Here is a 12,267-nt window from a genome sequence, read left to right as displayed (position 1 = left end):
AGGTTTGTGGAGGGTTTCTCGGTGATGGCGGCACCCTTGACAAAACTCATAAGGAAAGGAGTACCATTTGTCTCGACCGAGAAACAACAAAAAGCTTTTGATCGGTTGAAAAGGTATTGACCAAGCGCCATGTTGACTCAACCGTGTGCAGGAAGGACTTTCTTGTATCTGATGATGCGTCACATGTGGGGTTAGGTGGCGTCTTGATGCAAGAGGGCAAGGTGGTCGCTATGCATCGCGACAGCTTAAGGCTCATGAGGTGAATTACCCTACGCATGATTTGGAGCTAGTAGCGGTGATTTTTGCATTAAAAATTTGGATATACTACTTATATGGGGAAAAGTGCATCATATACACAGATCATAAGAGCTTAAAGTATTTGTTGACTCAGAAGGAGTTGAATCTTAGGCAACGAAGATGGGTAGAGTTGCTTAAAGACTACGACTGTTCGATAGAGTACCACCCAGGAAAGGCTAATGTGGTGGCGGATGCCTTGAGTCGAAGGGTAGTTACTGATTTGAGAGCCTTGTTCGCACGATTAAGTCTATACAACGATGGAAGCTTGTTGGCAGAACTGCAAGTAAGGCCTACTTGGACTGAGCAGGTTAAGGAAAAACAGTTGAAGGACGATTCATTAGCTCATCGGTTCCGGAAGTTAACGAGGATTTTGGGTTGAACATCAAGGAGTTACGTGCTTTAAATGGAAGGGTTTGTATTCCAAAGGACCCCGAATTGAGGCGATTAATTCGAAAGAGGCTCATGGTGGACTCGTGCCATGCATCCCGGAGGGAATAAGTTATATCGAGACTTGCGAGAGATGTACCGTGGCAGGATTAAAACGAGAGGTGACTAAATTTGTTGGGAAATGTCCGACGTGCGGCGAGTTAAGGCTAAGCACCAATTGCCTTCGGATTATTGCAACTCGTGAAAATTCCGTTATGGAAGTGGGAAAGAGTAACAATGGACTTTGTGAGTGGGTTACCTTTGACACCCACCAAGAAAGATTCGGTGTGGGTAGTTGTGGATAGGTTAACAAAATCGCTCATTTCATACCCGTTCGCACCGACTACTCACTTTGCAAAAGTTGGCCAAGTTATATGTGGCGGAGGTAGTGCGATTGCATGGGGTGCCGTGTTGATAATTTCGATTGAGACCCTAGGTTTACGTCTCGGTTTTGGCGAAAAGTCGCAGGAAGCGTTGGGTACGATTGGATTTCAAAGATCGCTTTTCACCCACGAATGATGGACGGTCGAAAAAGGTTATTCGTGTTACGGAGGATATGTTGAGGGTTGTATCATTGATTTTTGTGGAAGTTGGGAGGACTACTTGCCATTGGCGGAGTTTGCCTACAATAACAAATTATCAAGCAAGTATTCAGATGGCACCATATGAAGCGCTTTATGGGCGAAGATGTCGTACAATCGACGTGTTGGACGAGTTAGGTGAACGACGAGTGCTTGGACCTAATTGGTGGCGGATAATCGAAAGCAAGGTTAGACCGATAAGGAACAGTTAAAGGTGGCATCGGATAGACGTAAGTCGTATGCGGATCTGAAGCGCAAAGAGATTGAGTTATTGTTGGGGATATGGTTTTCTTGAAGGTTTCCTTGGAAGAAAATTTTGAGATTTGGTAAAAGGGTAAGTTGAGCCCACGGTTTATTGGGCCTTACCGAATTGTTAAGCGGGTTGGACGGTGGCTTATCGGCTAGAGTTACCACGAATCGCATCGTATCCACGACATTTTCATGTATCCATCTTTGGTGTGTATCGATCGACCCAACTCATATCATACCGATTCTGAGATCGAGGTACAATGATTTAACTTTCAAGAGGAACTGTGCAAATACTTGATCGTGACGCCAAGATGTTGAGAAGGAAATCAGCCCACTAGTGAAAGTACTTTGGAGAAACCATGGCAAAGAAGAAGCTACTTGGGAGATCGAGGAGGCTATGTGTCAACAGTACCCTCAACTGTTCTGATAAGGTAAAATTTCGAGGCCGAAATTTCTTTAAGGAGGGTAGAGTTGTAACATCCTGATTTTCGGATTTATTCGCGGTTTTCAATATTTTGTAAAGATTTTAAAATTTTGTATTTGGATGTGGAATTAATATTTTGAGTAATTAAATGGGCTTATGGAAGGCCCATGAGTTGGCCAAAACCAGCTTGAATTTTTGGAATTTTAGACTTAGGAGTTAGGGGTTACGGCTAAGTGGCCCTTAAGTAGAGTTGTGGGTAAATTGCATCACAAAAAGAGCCTTGGTAAAGTGGCAAGGGTGATGCCACTAGGCTCCTAGGAAAGTGGCGTGTGGAGCTTTGGGGAAGGCAAGGATCGATTCCTGTGTTGGCAAACGGATGCATTTATTTTTTAGTGCGGGAGGGGTAAGTGTTGGAGTTCGGTGGATTACGCTAGAAGAGAGTTGGATCGGTTTAAATTCTTGGATTAAGGAGGGATAAGGGAGAGATTTAAGGATTTGGATGAGGCTAGGAGTTGGTAGATTATGGGAATTGAAGAGGAAAAATCGGCGGGGGTATTAGGTTGGTATTTGGCACTTAGGGTATTGAGTGGTGCCGTTTTCTTCTTTTTAACACATTAGGGTTGTTTTTCCTCTCTTTTCCTCTCTAGCCAAAACTACCACCTCCCTATTCTTCTTCTTCTATTTTTCTACTTCAAAACTATTCATCAAACACCTTATCATCAAGACCTTTGCAAATCACAAAAGCCAAAACACATGATCACCGCTTGGGCGATTTCTTCAAAGCCGTGTCCTTCTATGTTCTTTGTTTTTATTAATCTCGATTATCTTTTCTTAATCCTAGATACCGACAGCAATTCTATTTCAAGGTTATAGTTCCACATTATCATCTTCTTCACCACCCAAAAGCCGAAAGTACCATTTGTTTAGGGGCTTATAGTCAAACTTCTTCAAACTCCCGGATTCGGGTTTTACCATTGTTCTAAGGATAAATCAGACCGGATAGCGTAGAAATCAAGTAGGAGTAAGGGGTAAGTACTTATCATCTCGTAATCTGTTTTATTTTGCAAAGTTAAGAAAAGCCAAATCCCTAAAATATAGAGAGGTCGAATTGGGCATGTGGCTCTAAAGGTTTTTAATCGGCGTTTTCTATCAATGATTAGTGTCTTCTTAAGTGTTGGATTAAAGGCGGGGTTGTTGGAGCAATTGGATTCGAGCTAGCTACCGCTTTTGGCAAAGAAGGTAAGGTTTCAAAGGCTTTTAGGGATATGGTTTGAGCATGGATGAGTAAGTTTTGGGGTTTAGTGATGATGGTTTGTAAATAAGAACTGTGCTAATCAACCGTAGGATATCGGAAGGGATCTCGAGAGCGATCGTGCAAATCGGTGTGTCTAAGAACCCCTTCCTTAGTTCAATTCGGCAAAAGCCAAATGTCAAATTCGGCATTTCATAGGCTTGTGAGTATCTGAATGCTCTCAAGACATAGAGTAATTGTTAGATCTAGCACCGCAAAGTGGTAAGTAAGTTTGTGTGACGTTTCAACGTACTTCGGAAATAGGGCCTCGATGGGCCAAAACTGGGCCCAATGGGCTTACGGCCCAATATGGGCAAGAGGTGGGCAAAGTAGCCTGTCAGTTAGATGGGAGAATCAAATTGCATATGATTGTTAAGAATTACTGGAATAACGTGTGTAGTTGCGTAAGTACTAAATTACCCTAAAGAGCATAATTACCAAATACCCCTAGGGTTTAAATTGGTTAAACCGCATGATTGATTAATACCGTATTTTACATGATATGCATTTATTAATATCATTGCATGGGATTGGGGTATTGATGGAGGAAGTCTTGAATGTGGTTCATCCACGATCTTGGAGGCTTTGCCTCAATCGATGATAATTGAGCGTTCTTTCGCAACTGTGGAGTGTAAAATTTGGGTGGGTTGAGATATTCCCCACATGGAGTGTAGAAATTTGGTATGGGACAATGTAGCGGTTGGTGGGTTGAGTAGTCTCCCCAGTTGGGCTTGCATTCATTACTGATATTGTTACATATGTTACTGAACTGGGCCTATGGGCCATACTGTTATGTTAAAAAGGGCTAAGGCCTTGCTACTGTATTCTGAAAGGGGCTTTGTTCTACTGTGTACTGTTATCTGAATAGGGCTTAGGCCCAATGGGCTCGAGCTGATTTGGGCTTTTGGATGGGTTTTCTGTATACACTGAGTTTTTCCCAAACTCACCCCTTCCTCTTCCATCCTTGCAGGTGAGCCCTAGTTGGTGGACTTGGAGTCAAGGGATTCGGAGGGCCACACGCTTTCTCGCAAATTCGTTTTCTTACGTGAACTGGATTTTCCACATATTCGTTTATGATTTGGGTTTTTGTAATAAAGCCGCTAATTATTTTATGGTTTCGGTTGTTTCTTTATTATTTAACTCGATTATGATAAATCTGAACTATGATAATTAACGGAATAGATTAGCTTTAGGACGCGTTTTCAAAAACGTTAAAGTGTTTTCAAAATATCACGAACACAAGTAAGACTTCCGCTAAGCAAACGTTTTCAACCTTAACCACACTCTTAAGATAGACACAACAAAACGGTTTTTTTCCAAAACAAACGAGATGTTAGAGTGTGGCAATGGCGGTGTGCATGTCTAGGATTGGATCCGAAGGGAGCTTGGTACTTAAGCAGTCCGACGGACTCACCTCCTCTCCTTCCTGGTTGATTAAAAGTGTCTTTTACAATCACCAACTAAGATTTTCCAACTAAGTAATACGGAATGTTTTGAATGCTTCATGTGGCGCACTGATCCGGTCATAACGCTAAGGCCGAGTTTGGGGTGTTACATTTAGTGGTATCGAGCCCTGGTTGCAACAACTCTACCGTGGGATCGGGTCCAAAATCTTTTAAAAAAAATTCAAAGATGTTCAAAGTTTTTCTATTGAACGAGGTTAAATCAATAGTTTTGAAATGAAAGTGTTTCTCAAATAAAATCTTTTTATTTTCGGTAAACAAAAAATATGGGTTTTTTGGACTGAGAAAGAAGTAGCACAATCTTGAATCCCCTGCACCAAGTCTGTAAGTGTTCTTTTTCGCTTTACATATTTATATGGAACTGACCGAAATAATACTATAGATAATCTTGAGCCTTAGAGATAGTGCTATTGATAAGGTAGTATTAGGCTACAAAAGCTGAGACCGTAGCTAAATTGTGATTGCACGAAAATAACTCAAAACTCTATCTGCTCATAAGACATTACAGTAATAAATAGTGAAACCAAGAAACTAATGTCATAAAATTCGTGTCGATAAATCGTTATGAGTACAAGGGCTACTCGAGGAAGAGGCCGTGGTCGAGGTTTAGGTAGCACTCAAGCCGGATCTGCGTCATCTGAACACATGCCAGCTGGCGAGGTACGTCCACCACCGGTTAATGAAAATGGGCCATATGACCGGACATGAGGATGACGCTCTGCCTCGTGCTATGTTTAGGGTTTTGGAAAGGGTGGCGAGGAGCTAACGTCGGGCCCATGAATAGGGGTCTATTTCGAACGACTTGAACAACGGAGTTGAGATTTTAGGGCGATCTGGAGTGGCCCCAAATGTGGTAATCTTGGTTGGAAGCCACAGAGCGGATCATGGACGACACGGGTTGCTTTCAATGAAGCGAAGTTGAAAGGGCGGTGTCGTTGTCGGGATGAAGCGTATCAATGGTGGATTCTTGTGAGAGAAGGTACCCCACCGAGAGGGTAACATGGGAGCTGTTCAAACAGACCTTTAAGGCAAAATATGTTGGAGCTAGCTATGTGGATGCATGCAGAAAGGAGTTCTTGAATCTGACTCAGGGAAATAAGACCATTGCTGAATATGAGGCGGAGTTTTTACGATTGAGTCGGTACGCTAATGGCATCGTTTCTACCGAATACGAGCGCAGCATTCGTTTTGAGGATGGCCTCAGAGATGAGTTAAGGGTGCTCATAGCTCCGCAGAGAGAGCGAGATTTCGCTGCACTGGTAGAGAAGGCTAAGATAGCCGAGGAGGTGAAGCAAACTAAATGGAGGAATCGTGATAAGGATCGGAATCGATTCAGGAGGGATGCTGGACCAGCGGGTGCTGCAAATCGAAATGTTAAAAGAGCTAGGGTGGAGGAACCGGTTCGACCAGTTCCAGTGAACACGGGTAAACTATAAGCTTGTGGAGATTGCGGCAGAATGCATCAAAGAGAGTGCTGGAAGCAGTCTGGAGCTTGTCTTCGTTGTGGGTCTAAGGAGCATAGGATTAAGGATTGTCCTAGGAGGGCCACTCGAGCTCGGTGGTCGAACAAGGGGTCAGGCGACAAGCTCAACTCGTGAGGATGGACCGCCACGCCAAGAGGTCGTGGACAAGGTCGTGGTGGTAATGGCCGTGGGCGTGGGGCACCGGCAGGATATTAATAACGCGGATGCTCGTCGGCCAGACTTTGGTGTATCTTTGCTTCGTCATGCGAGGAAGGTGGCCTTTTGATGTCATAACTGCACGCGTTTTTATCTATGGTGTACCTTATCTTTCGATTGATGTAGGATCAACCCATTCATATGTGGCATATAACATTTACGGGCACGGGTATGCACTTGAGGAGACCGTATGTGGGGTGTCTGTGATAAGTCCTTTAGGTCTGTCGGTTAAGGTAGAAAACTCTTCAAGAAGGTGCCTCTGGAGATTCAAGGCGAGGTGTTACGTGGGGATTTGATGGAGTTACTGCTTTGAAGAATTCGATTTGATACTAGGGATGGATTGGTTGACCGGCATAAGGTAACTTTAGATTGTACACTAAGAGGATGGTGTTAAGGATCGCAATGATGAAGAGGTAATGATTATTGGAGAATGAAGGATTACTTATCCAATGTAGTATCGACATTGAGGGCTAAGAAACCGATGCGCAAAGTGCGAGGCATATCGGCTTTGGTGAGCCAAGTCAAATCGAGGATCGATGTGGAGACCATCGAATCTGTTAGGGAATTCGGGATGTTTTTCCTAAGAGCTTCTGGATTACCTCCGAATCGGGAAGTTGAGTTTGGAATCAATTTGTTGCACGAACGGCTCCAAAGATCTATTGCACCCTATAGGATGGCAATCAAGGAGTTGGTGGGCAAGGCTCAAATTCAAGAGTTGTTAGATAGAGGCTTCATTAGGCCTACTGTATCTCCTTGGGGAGCACCGGTCCTGTTTGTGAAGAAAAAGGACGGAACGATGTGCATGTGCATCGATTATCGCCAGTTGAACAAATTGACGATTAAGAATAAGTATCCACTACCAAGAATTGACGATCTGTTTGATCAGTTTAGGAGAGCTTCGATATTCTCCAAAATCGATCTTCGTTCTGGATACCATCAGCTAAGGGTAAAAGAAGGGGATATTCATAAGACAGCATTTCGAACTCGATATGGACATTATGAGTTTGTGGTCATGCCGTTTGGGCTGACGAACGCACCTGCAACTTTTATGGATCTGATGAACCGAGTATTCCAACCTTGCTTGGGTCAGTTCGTAGTCGTCTTTATCGACGATATCTTGGTATACTCTGAAACGGAGGCGAAGCATGATGAGCATCTCCGTATTGTGCTGCAAGTGTTAAGGGAAAAGGAGCTCTATGCGAAATTCAGCAAGTGCAAATTCTGGTTGAATGAGGTAACTTTCCTAGGGCATGTGGTCTCTGCCGATGGGATTAAGGTGGATCCTAGTAAAATTGAAGCGATTCTAGAATGGAAGCCACCGAGGTTAGTATCGGAAATTCAGAGTTTCCTAGGGTTGGCAGGTTACTACAGAAGGTTTGTGGAGGGTTTCTCGGTGATGGCGGCACCCTTGACAAAACTCATAAGGAAAGGAGTACCATTTGTCTGGACCGAGAAACAAAGAAAAAGCTTTTGATCGGTTGAAAAAGGTATTGACCAAGCGCCAGTGTTGACTCAACCGGTGGATCGAAGGACTTTCTTGTATCTGACGATCGTCACATGTGGGGTTAGGTGGCGTACTGATGCAAGAGGGTAAGGTGGTCGCTTATGCATCGCGACAGCTTAAGGCTCATGAGGTGAATTACCCTACGCATGATTTGGAGCTAGTAGCGGTGATTTTTGCATTAAAAATTTGGATATACTACTTATATGGGGAAAAGTGCATCATATACACAGATCATAAGAGCTTAAAGTATTTGTTGACTCAGAAGGAGTTGAATCTTAGGCAACGAAGATGGGTAGAGTTGCTTAAAGACTACGACTGTTCGATAGAGTACCACCCAGGAAAGGCTAATGTGGTGGCGGATGCCTTGAGTCGAAGGGTAGTTACTGATTTGAGAGCCTTGTTCGCACGATTAAGTCTATACAACGATGGAAGCTTGTTGGCGAATCGCAAGTAAGGCCTACTTGGGTGGCGAGTTAAGGAAAAACAGCTTGAAGGGCGATTCATTAGCTCATCGGTTCCGGCAAGTTAACGAGGATTTTGGGTTGAACATCAAGGAGTTACGTGCTTTAAATGGAAGGGTTTGTATTCCAAAGGACCACGAATTGAGGCGATTAATTACGAAAGAGGCTCATGGTGGACTCGTGCCATGCATCTGGAGGGAATAAGTTATATCGAGACTTGCGAGAGATGTCTTGGTGGCGGATTAAAACGAGAGGTGACTAAATTTGTTGGGAAATGTCTGACGTGCCAGCAGGTTAAGGCTAAGCACCAATTGCCTTCGGGATTATTGCAACCTGTGAAAATTCCGTTATGGAAGTGGGAAAGAGTAACAATGGACTTTGTGAGTGGGTTACCTTTGACACCCACCAAGAAAGATTCGGTGTGGGTAGTTGTGGATAGGTTAACAAAATCTGCTCATTTCATACCTGTTCGTACCGACTACTCACTGCAAAAGTTGGCCAAGTTATATGTGGCGGAGGTAGTGCGATTGCATGGGGTGCCAGTGTTGATAATTTCTGATTGAGACCCTAGGTTTACGTCTCGGTTTTGGCGAAAATCGCAGAAGCGTTGGGTACGATTGGATTTCAAGATCGCTTTTCACCCACGATGTATGGACAATGAAAGGGTTATTCGAGTTCGGAGGATATGTTGAGGGTTGTATCATTGATTTTTGTGGAAGTTGGGAGGACTACTTGCCATTGGCGGAGTTTGCCTACAATAACGACTATCAAGCAAGTATTCGGATGGCACCATATGAAGCGCTTTATGGGCGAAGATGTCGCACAACACGTGTTGGACGAGTTAGGTGAACGACGAGTGCTTGGACCTAATTGGTGGCGGAAATCTTTGAAAGCAAGGTTAGGCGATAAAGGAGCAGTTAAAGGTGGCATCGGATGAGCGAAGTCGTATGCGGATCTGAAGCGCAAAGAGATTGAGTTATTTGTTGGGGATATGGTTTTCTTGAAGGTTTCCCTTGGAAGAAAATTTTGAGATTTGGTAAAAGGGTAAGTTGAGCCCACGGTTTATTGGGCCTTACCGAATTGTTAGCTGGTTGGACCAAAGGCTTATCACCTAGAGTTACCACGAGCGCATCGTATCCACGACATTTTCATGTATCCATCTTTGGTAGTATCGATCGACCCAACTCATATCATACCGATTCTGAGAGATCGAGGCGGTCGGTTTAACTTTCAAGAGGAACTGTGCAAATACTTGATCGTGACGTCAAGATGTTGAGAAGGAAATCAGTTCCACTAGTGAAAGTACTTTGGAGAAACCATGGCAAAGAAGAAGCTACTTGGGAGGCGAGGAGGCTATGTGTCAACAGTACCCTCAAGCTGTTACGATAAGGTAAAATTTCGAGGTCAAATTTCTTTAAGGAGGGTAGAGTTGTAACATCCCGATTTTGGATTTATTCGCGGTTTTCAATATTTTGTAAAGATTTTAAAATTTTGTATTTGGATGTGGAATTAATATTTTGAGTAAGTAAATGGGCTTATGGAAGGCCCATGAGTTGGCCAAAACCCAGTTGAATTTTTGGAATTTTAGACTTAGGAGTTAGGGGTTCTGGCTAAGTGGCCCTTAAGTAGAGTTGTGGGTAAATTGCATCACAAAAAGAGCCTTGGTAAAGTGGCAAGGGTGATGCCACTAGGCTCCTAGGAAAGTGGCGTGTGGAGCTTTGGGGAAGGCAAGGGATCGATTCCCTGTGTTGGCAAACGGATGCATTTATTTTTTTAGTGCAGGAGGGTAAGTGTTGGAGTTCGTGGATTACGCTAGAAGAGAGTTGGATCAGTTTAAATTCTTGGATTAAGGAGGGATAAGGGAGAGATTTAAGGATTTGGATGAGGCTAGGAGTTGGTCAATTATGGGAATTGAAGAGGGAAAATCGGCAGGGGGTATTAGGTTGGTATTTCGGCACTTAGGGTATTGAGTGGTGCCGTTTTTCTTCTGCTTTAACACATTAGGGTTGTTTTTCCTCTCTTTTTCCTCTCTAGCCAAAACTACCACCTCCCCTATTCTTCTTCTTCTATTTTTTCTACTTCAAAACTATTCATCAAACACCTTATCATCGGCACCTTTGCCAAATCACAAAAGCCAAAAACACATGATCCTTTGCTTGGGCGATTTCTTCAAAGCCGTGTCCTTCTATGTTCTTTGTTTTATTAATCTCGATTATCTTTTCTTAATCCTAGATACCGACAGCAATTCTATTTCAAGGTTATAGTTCCACATTATCATCTTCTTCACCACCCAAAAGCCGAAAGTACCCTTTGGTTTAGGGGCTTATAGTCAAACTTCTTCAAACTCCTGGATTCGGGTTTTACCATTGTTCTAAGGATAAATCTGCACTGGATAGCGTAGAAATCAAGTAGGAGTAAGGGGTAAGTACTTATCATCTCGTAAGCTGTTCTTATTTTGCAAAGTTAAGAAAAGCCAAATCCTAAAATATAGAGAGGTCATCGAATTGGGCATGTGGCTCTAAAGGTTTTTAACTGACGTTTTCTATCAATGATTAGTGTCTTCTTAAGTGTTGGATTAAAGGCGTGGGTTGTTGGAGCAATTGGATTCGGAGCTAGCTACCGTTTTTGGCAAAGAAGGTAAGGTTTCAAAGGCTTTTAGGGATATGGTTTGAGCATGGATGAGTAAGTTTTGGGGTTTAGTGATGATGGTTTGTAAATAAGAACTGTGCTAATCAACTGTAGGATATCGGAAGGGATCTCGATGGCGATCGTCGCAAAATCGGTGTGTCTGAACCCCTTCCTTAGTTCAATTAATGGCAAAAGTCAAATGCCAAATTCGCATTTCATAGGCTTGTGACTATGCGAATGCTCTCAAGACATAGAGTAATTGTTAGATCTAGCACCGCAAAGTGGTAAGTAAGTTTGTGTGACGTTTCAACGTACTTCGGAAATAGGGCCTCGATGGGCCAAAACTGGGCCCAATGGGCTTATGGCCCAATATGGGCAAGAGGTGGGCAAAGTAGCTTGTCGGTTAGATGGGAGAATCAAATTGCATATGATTGTTAAGAATTCTTTGGAATAACGTGTGTAGTTGCGTAAATACTAAATTACCCTAAAAGAGCATAATTACCAAATACCCCTAGGGTTTAAATTGGTTAAACCGCATGATTGATTAATCTTGTATTTTACATGATATGCATTTATTAATATCTGCTTGCATGGGATTGGGGTATTGATGGAGGAAATCTTGAATGTGGTTCATCCACGTCTTTGGAGGCTTTGCCTCAATCGATGATAATTGAGGCGTTCTTTTAAGCTGTGGAGTGTAGAAATTTGGGTGGGTTGAGATATTCCCCACATGGAGTGTAGAAATGGTATGGGACGATGTAGCAGTTGGTGGGTTGAGTAGTCTCCCAGTTGGGCTTGCATTCATTCTTGATATTGTTACATATATTCTTGGCGGGCCTATGGGCCATCTTGTTATGTTAAAAAGGGCTAAGGCCTTGCTCTTGTGATTCGAAAGGGCTTTGTTCTCTGTGTCTTCGTTATCTGAATAGGGCTTAGGCCCAATGGGCTCGAGCTGATTTGGGCTTTTGGATGGGTTTTACAGATACACCGAGTTTTTCCCAAACTCACCCCTTCCTCTTCCATCCTTGCGGTGAGCCTAGTTGGTGGACTTGGAGTCAAGGGATTCGGATGGCCACACGTTTTACGCAAATTCGTTTTCTTCGGTGAACTGGATTTTCCACATATTCGTTTATGATTTGGGTTTTTGTAATAAAGCCGCTAATTATTTTATGGTTTCGGTTGTTTCTTTATTATTTAACTCGATTATGATAAATCTGAACTATGATAATTAATGGAATAGATTAGCTTTAGGACGCGTTTTCAA

The sequence above is a fragment of the Gossypium arboreum genome, chromosome 8, assembly GCF_025698485.1.
Source record: "Gossypium arboreum isolate Shixiya-1 chromosome 8, ASM2569848v2, whole genome shotgun sequence".
In the NCBI taxonomy this organism is placed as follows: Eukaryota; Viridiplantae; Streptophyta; class Magnoliopsida; order Malvales; family Malvaceae; genus Gossypium; species Gossypium arboreum.
The sequence above is the reverse complement of the archived record's forward strand: the minus strand, read 5'-3'. Positions refer to the sequence as shown.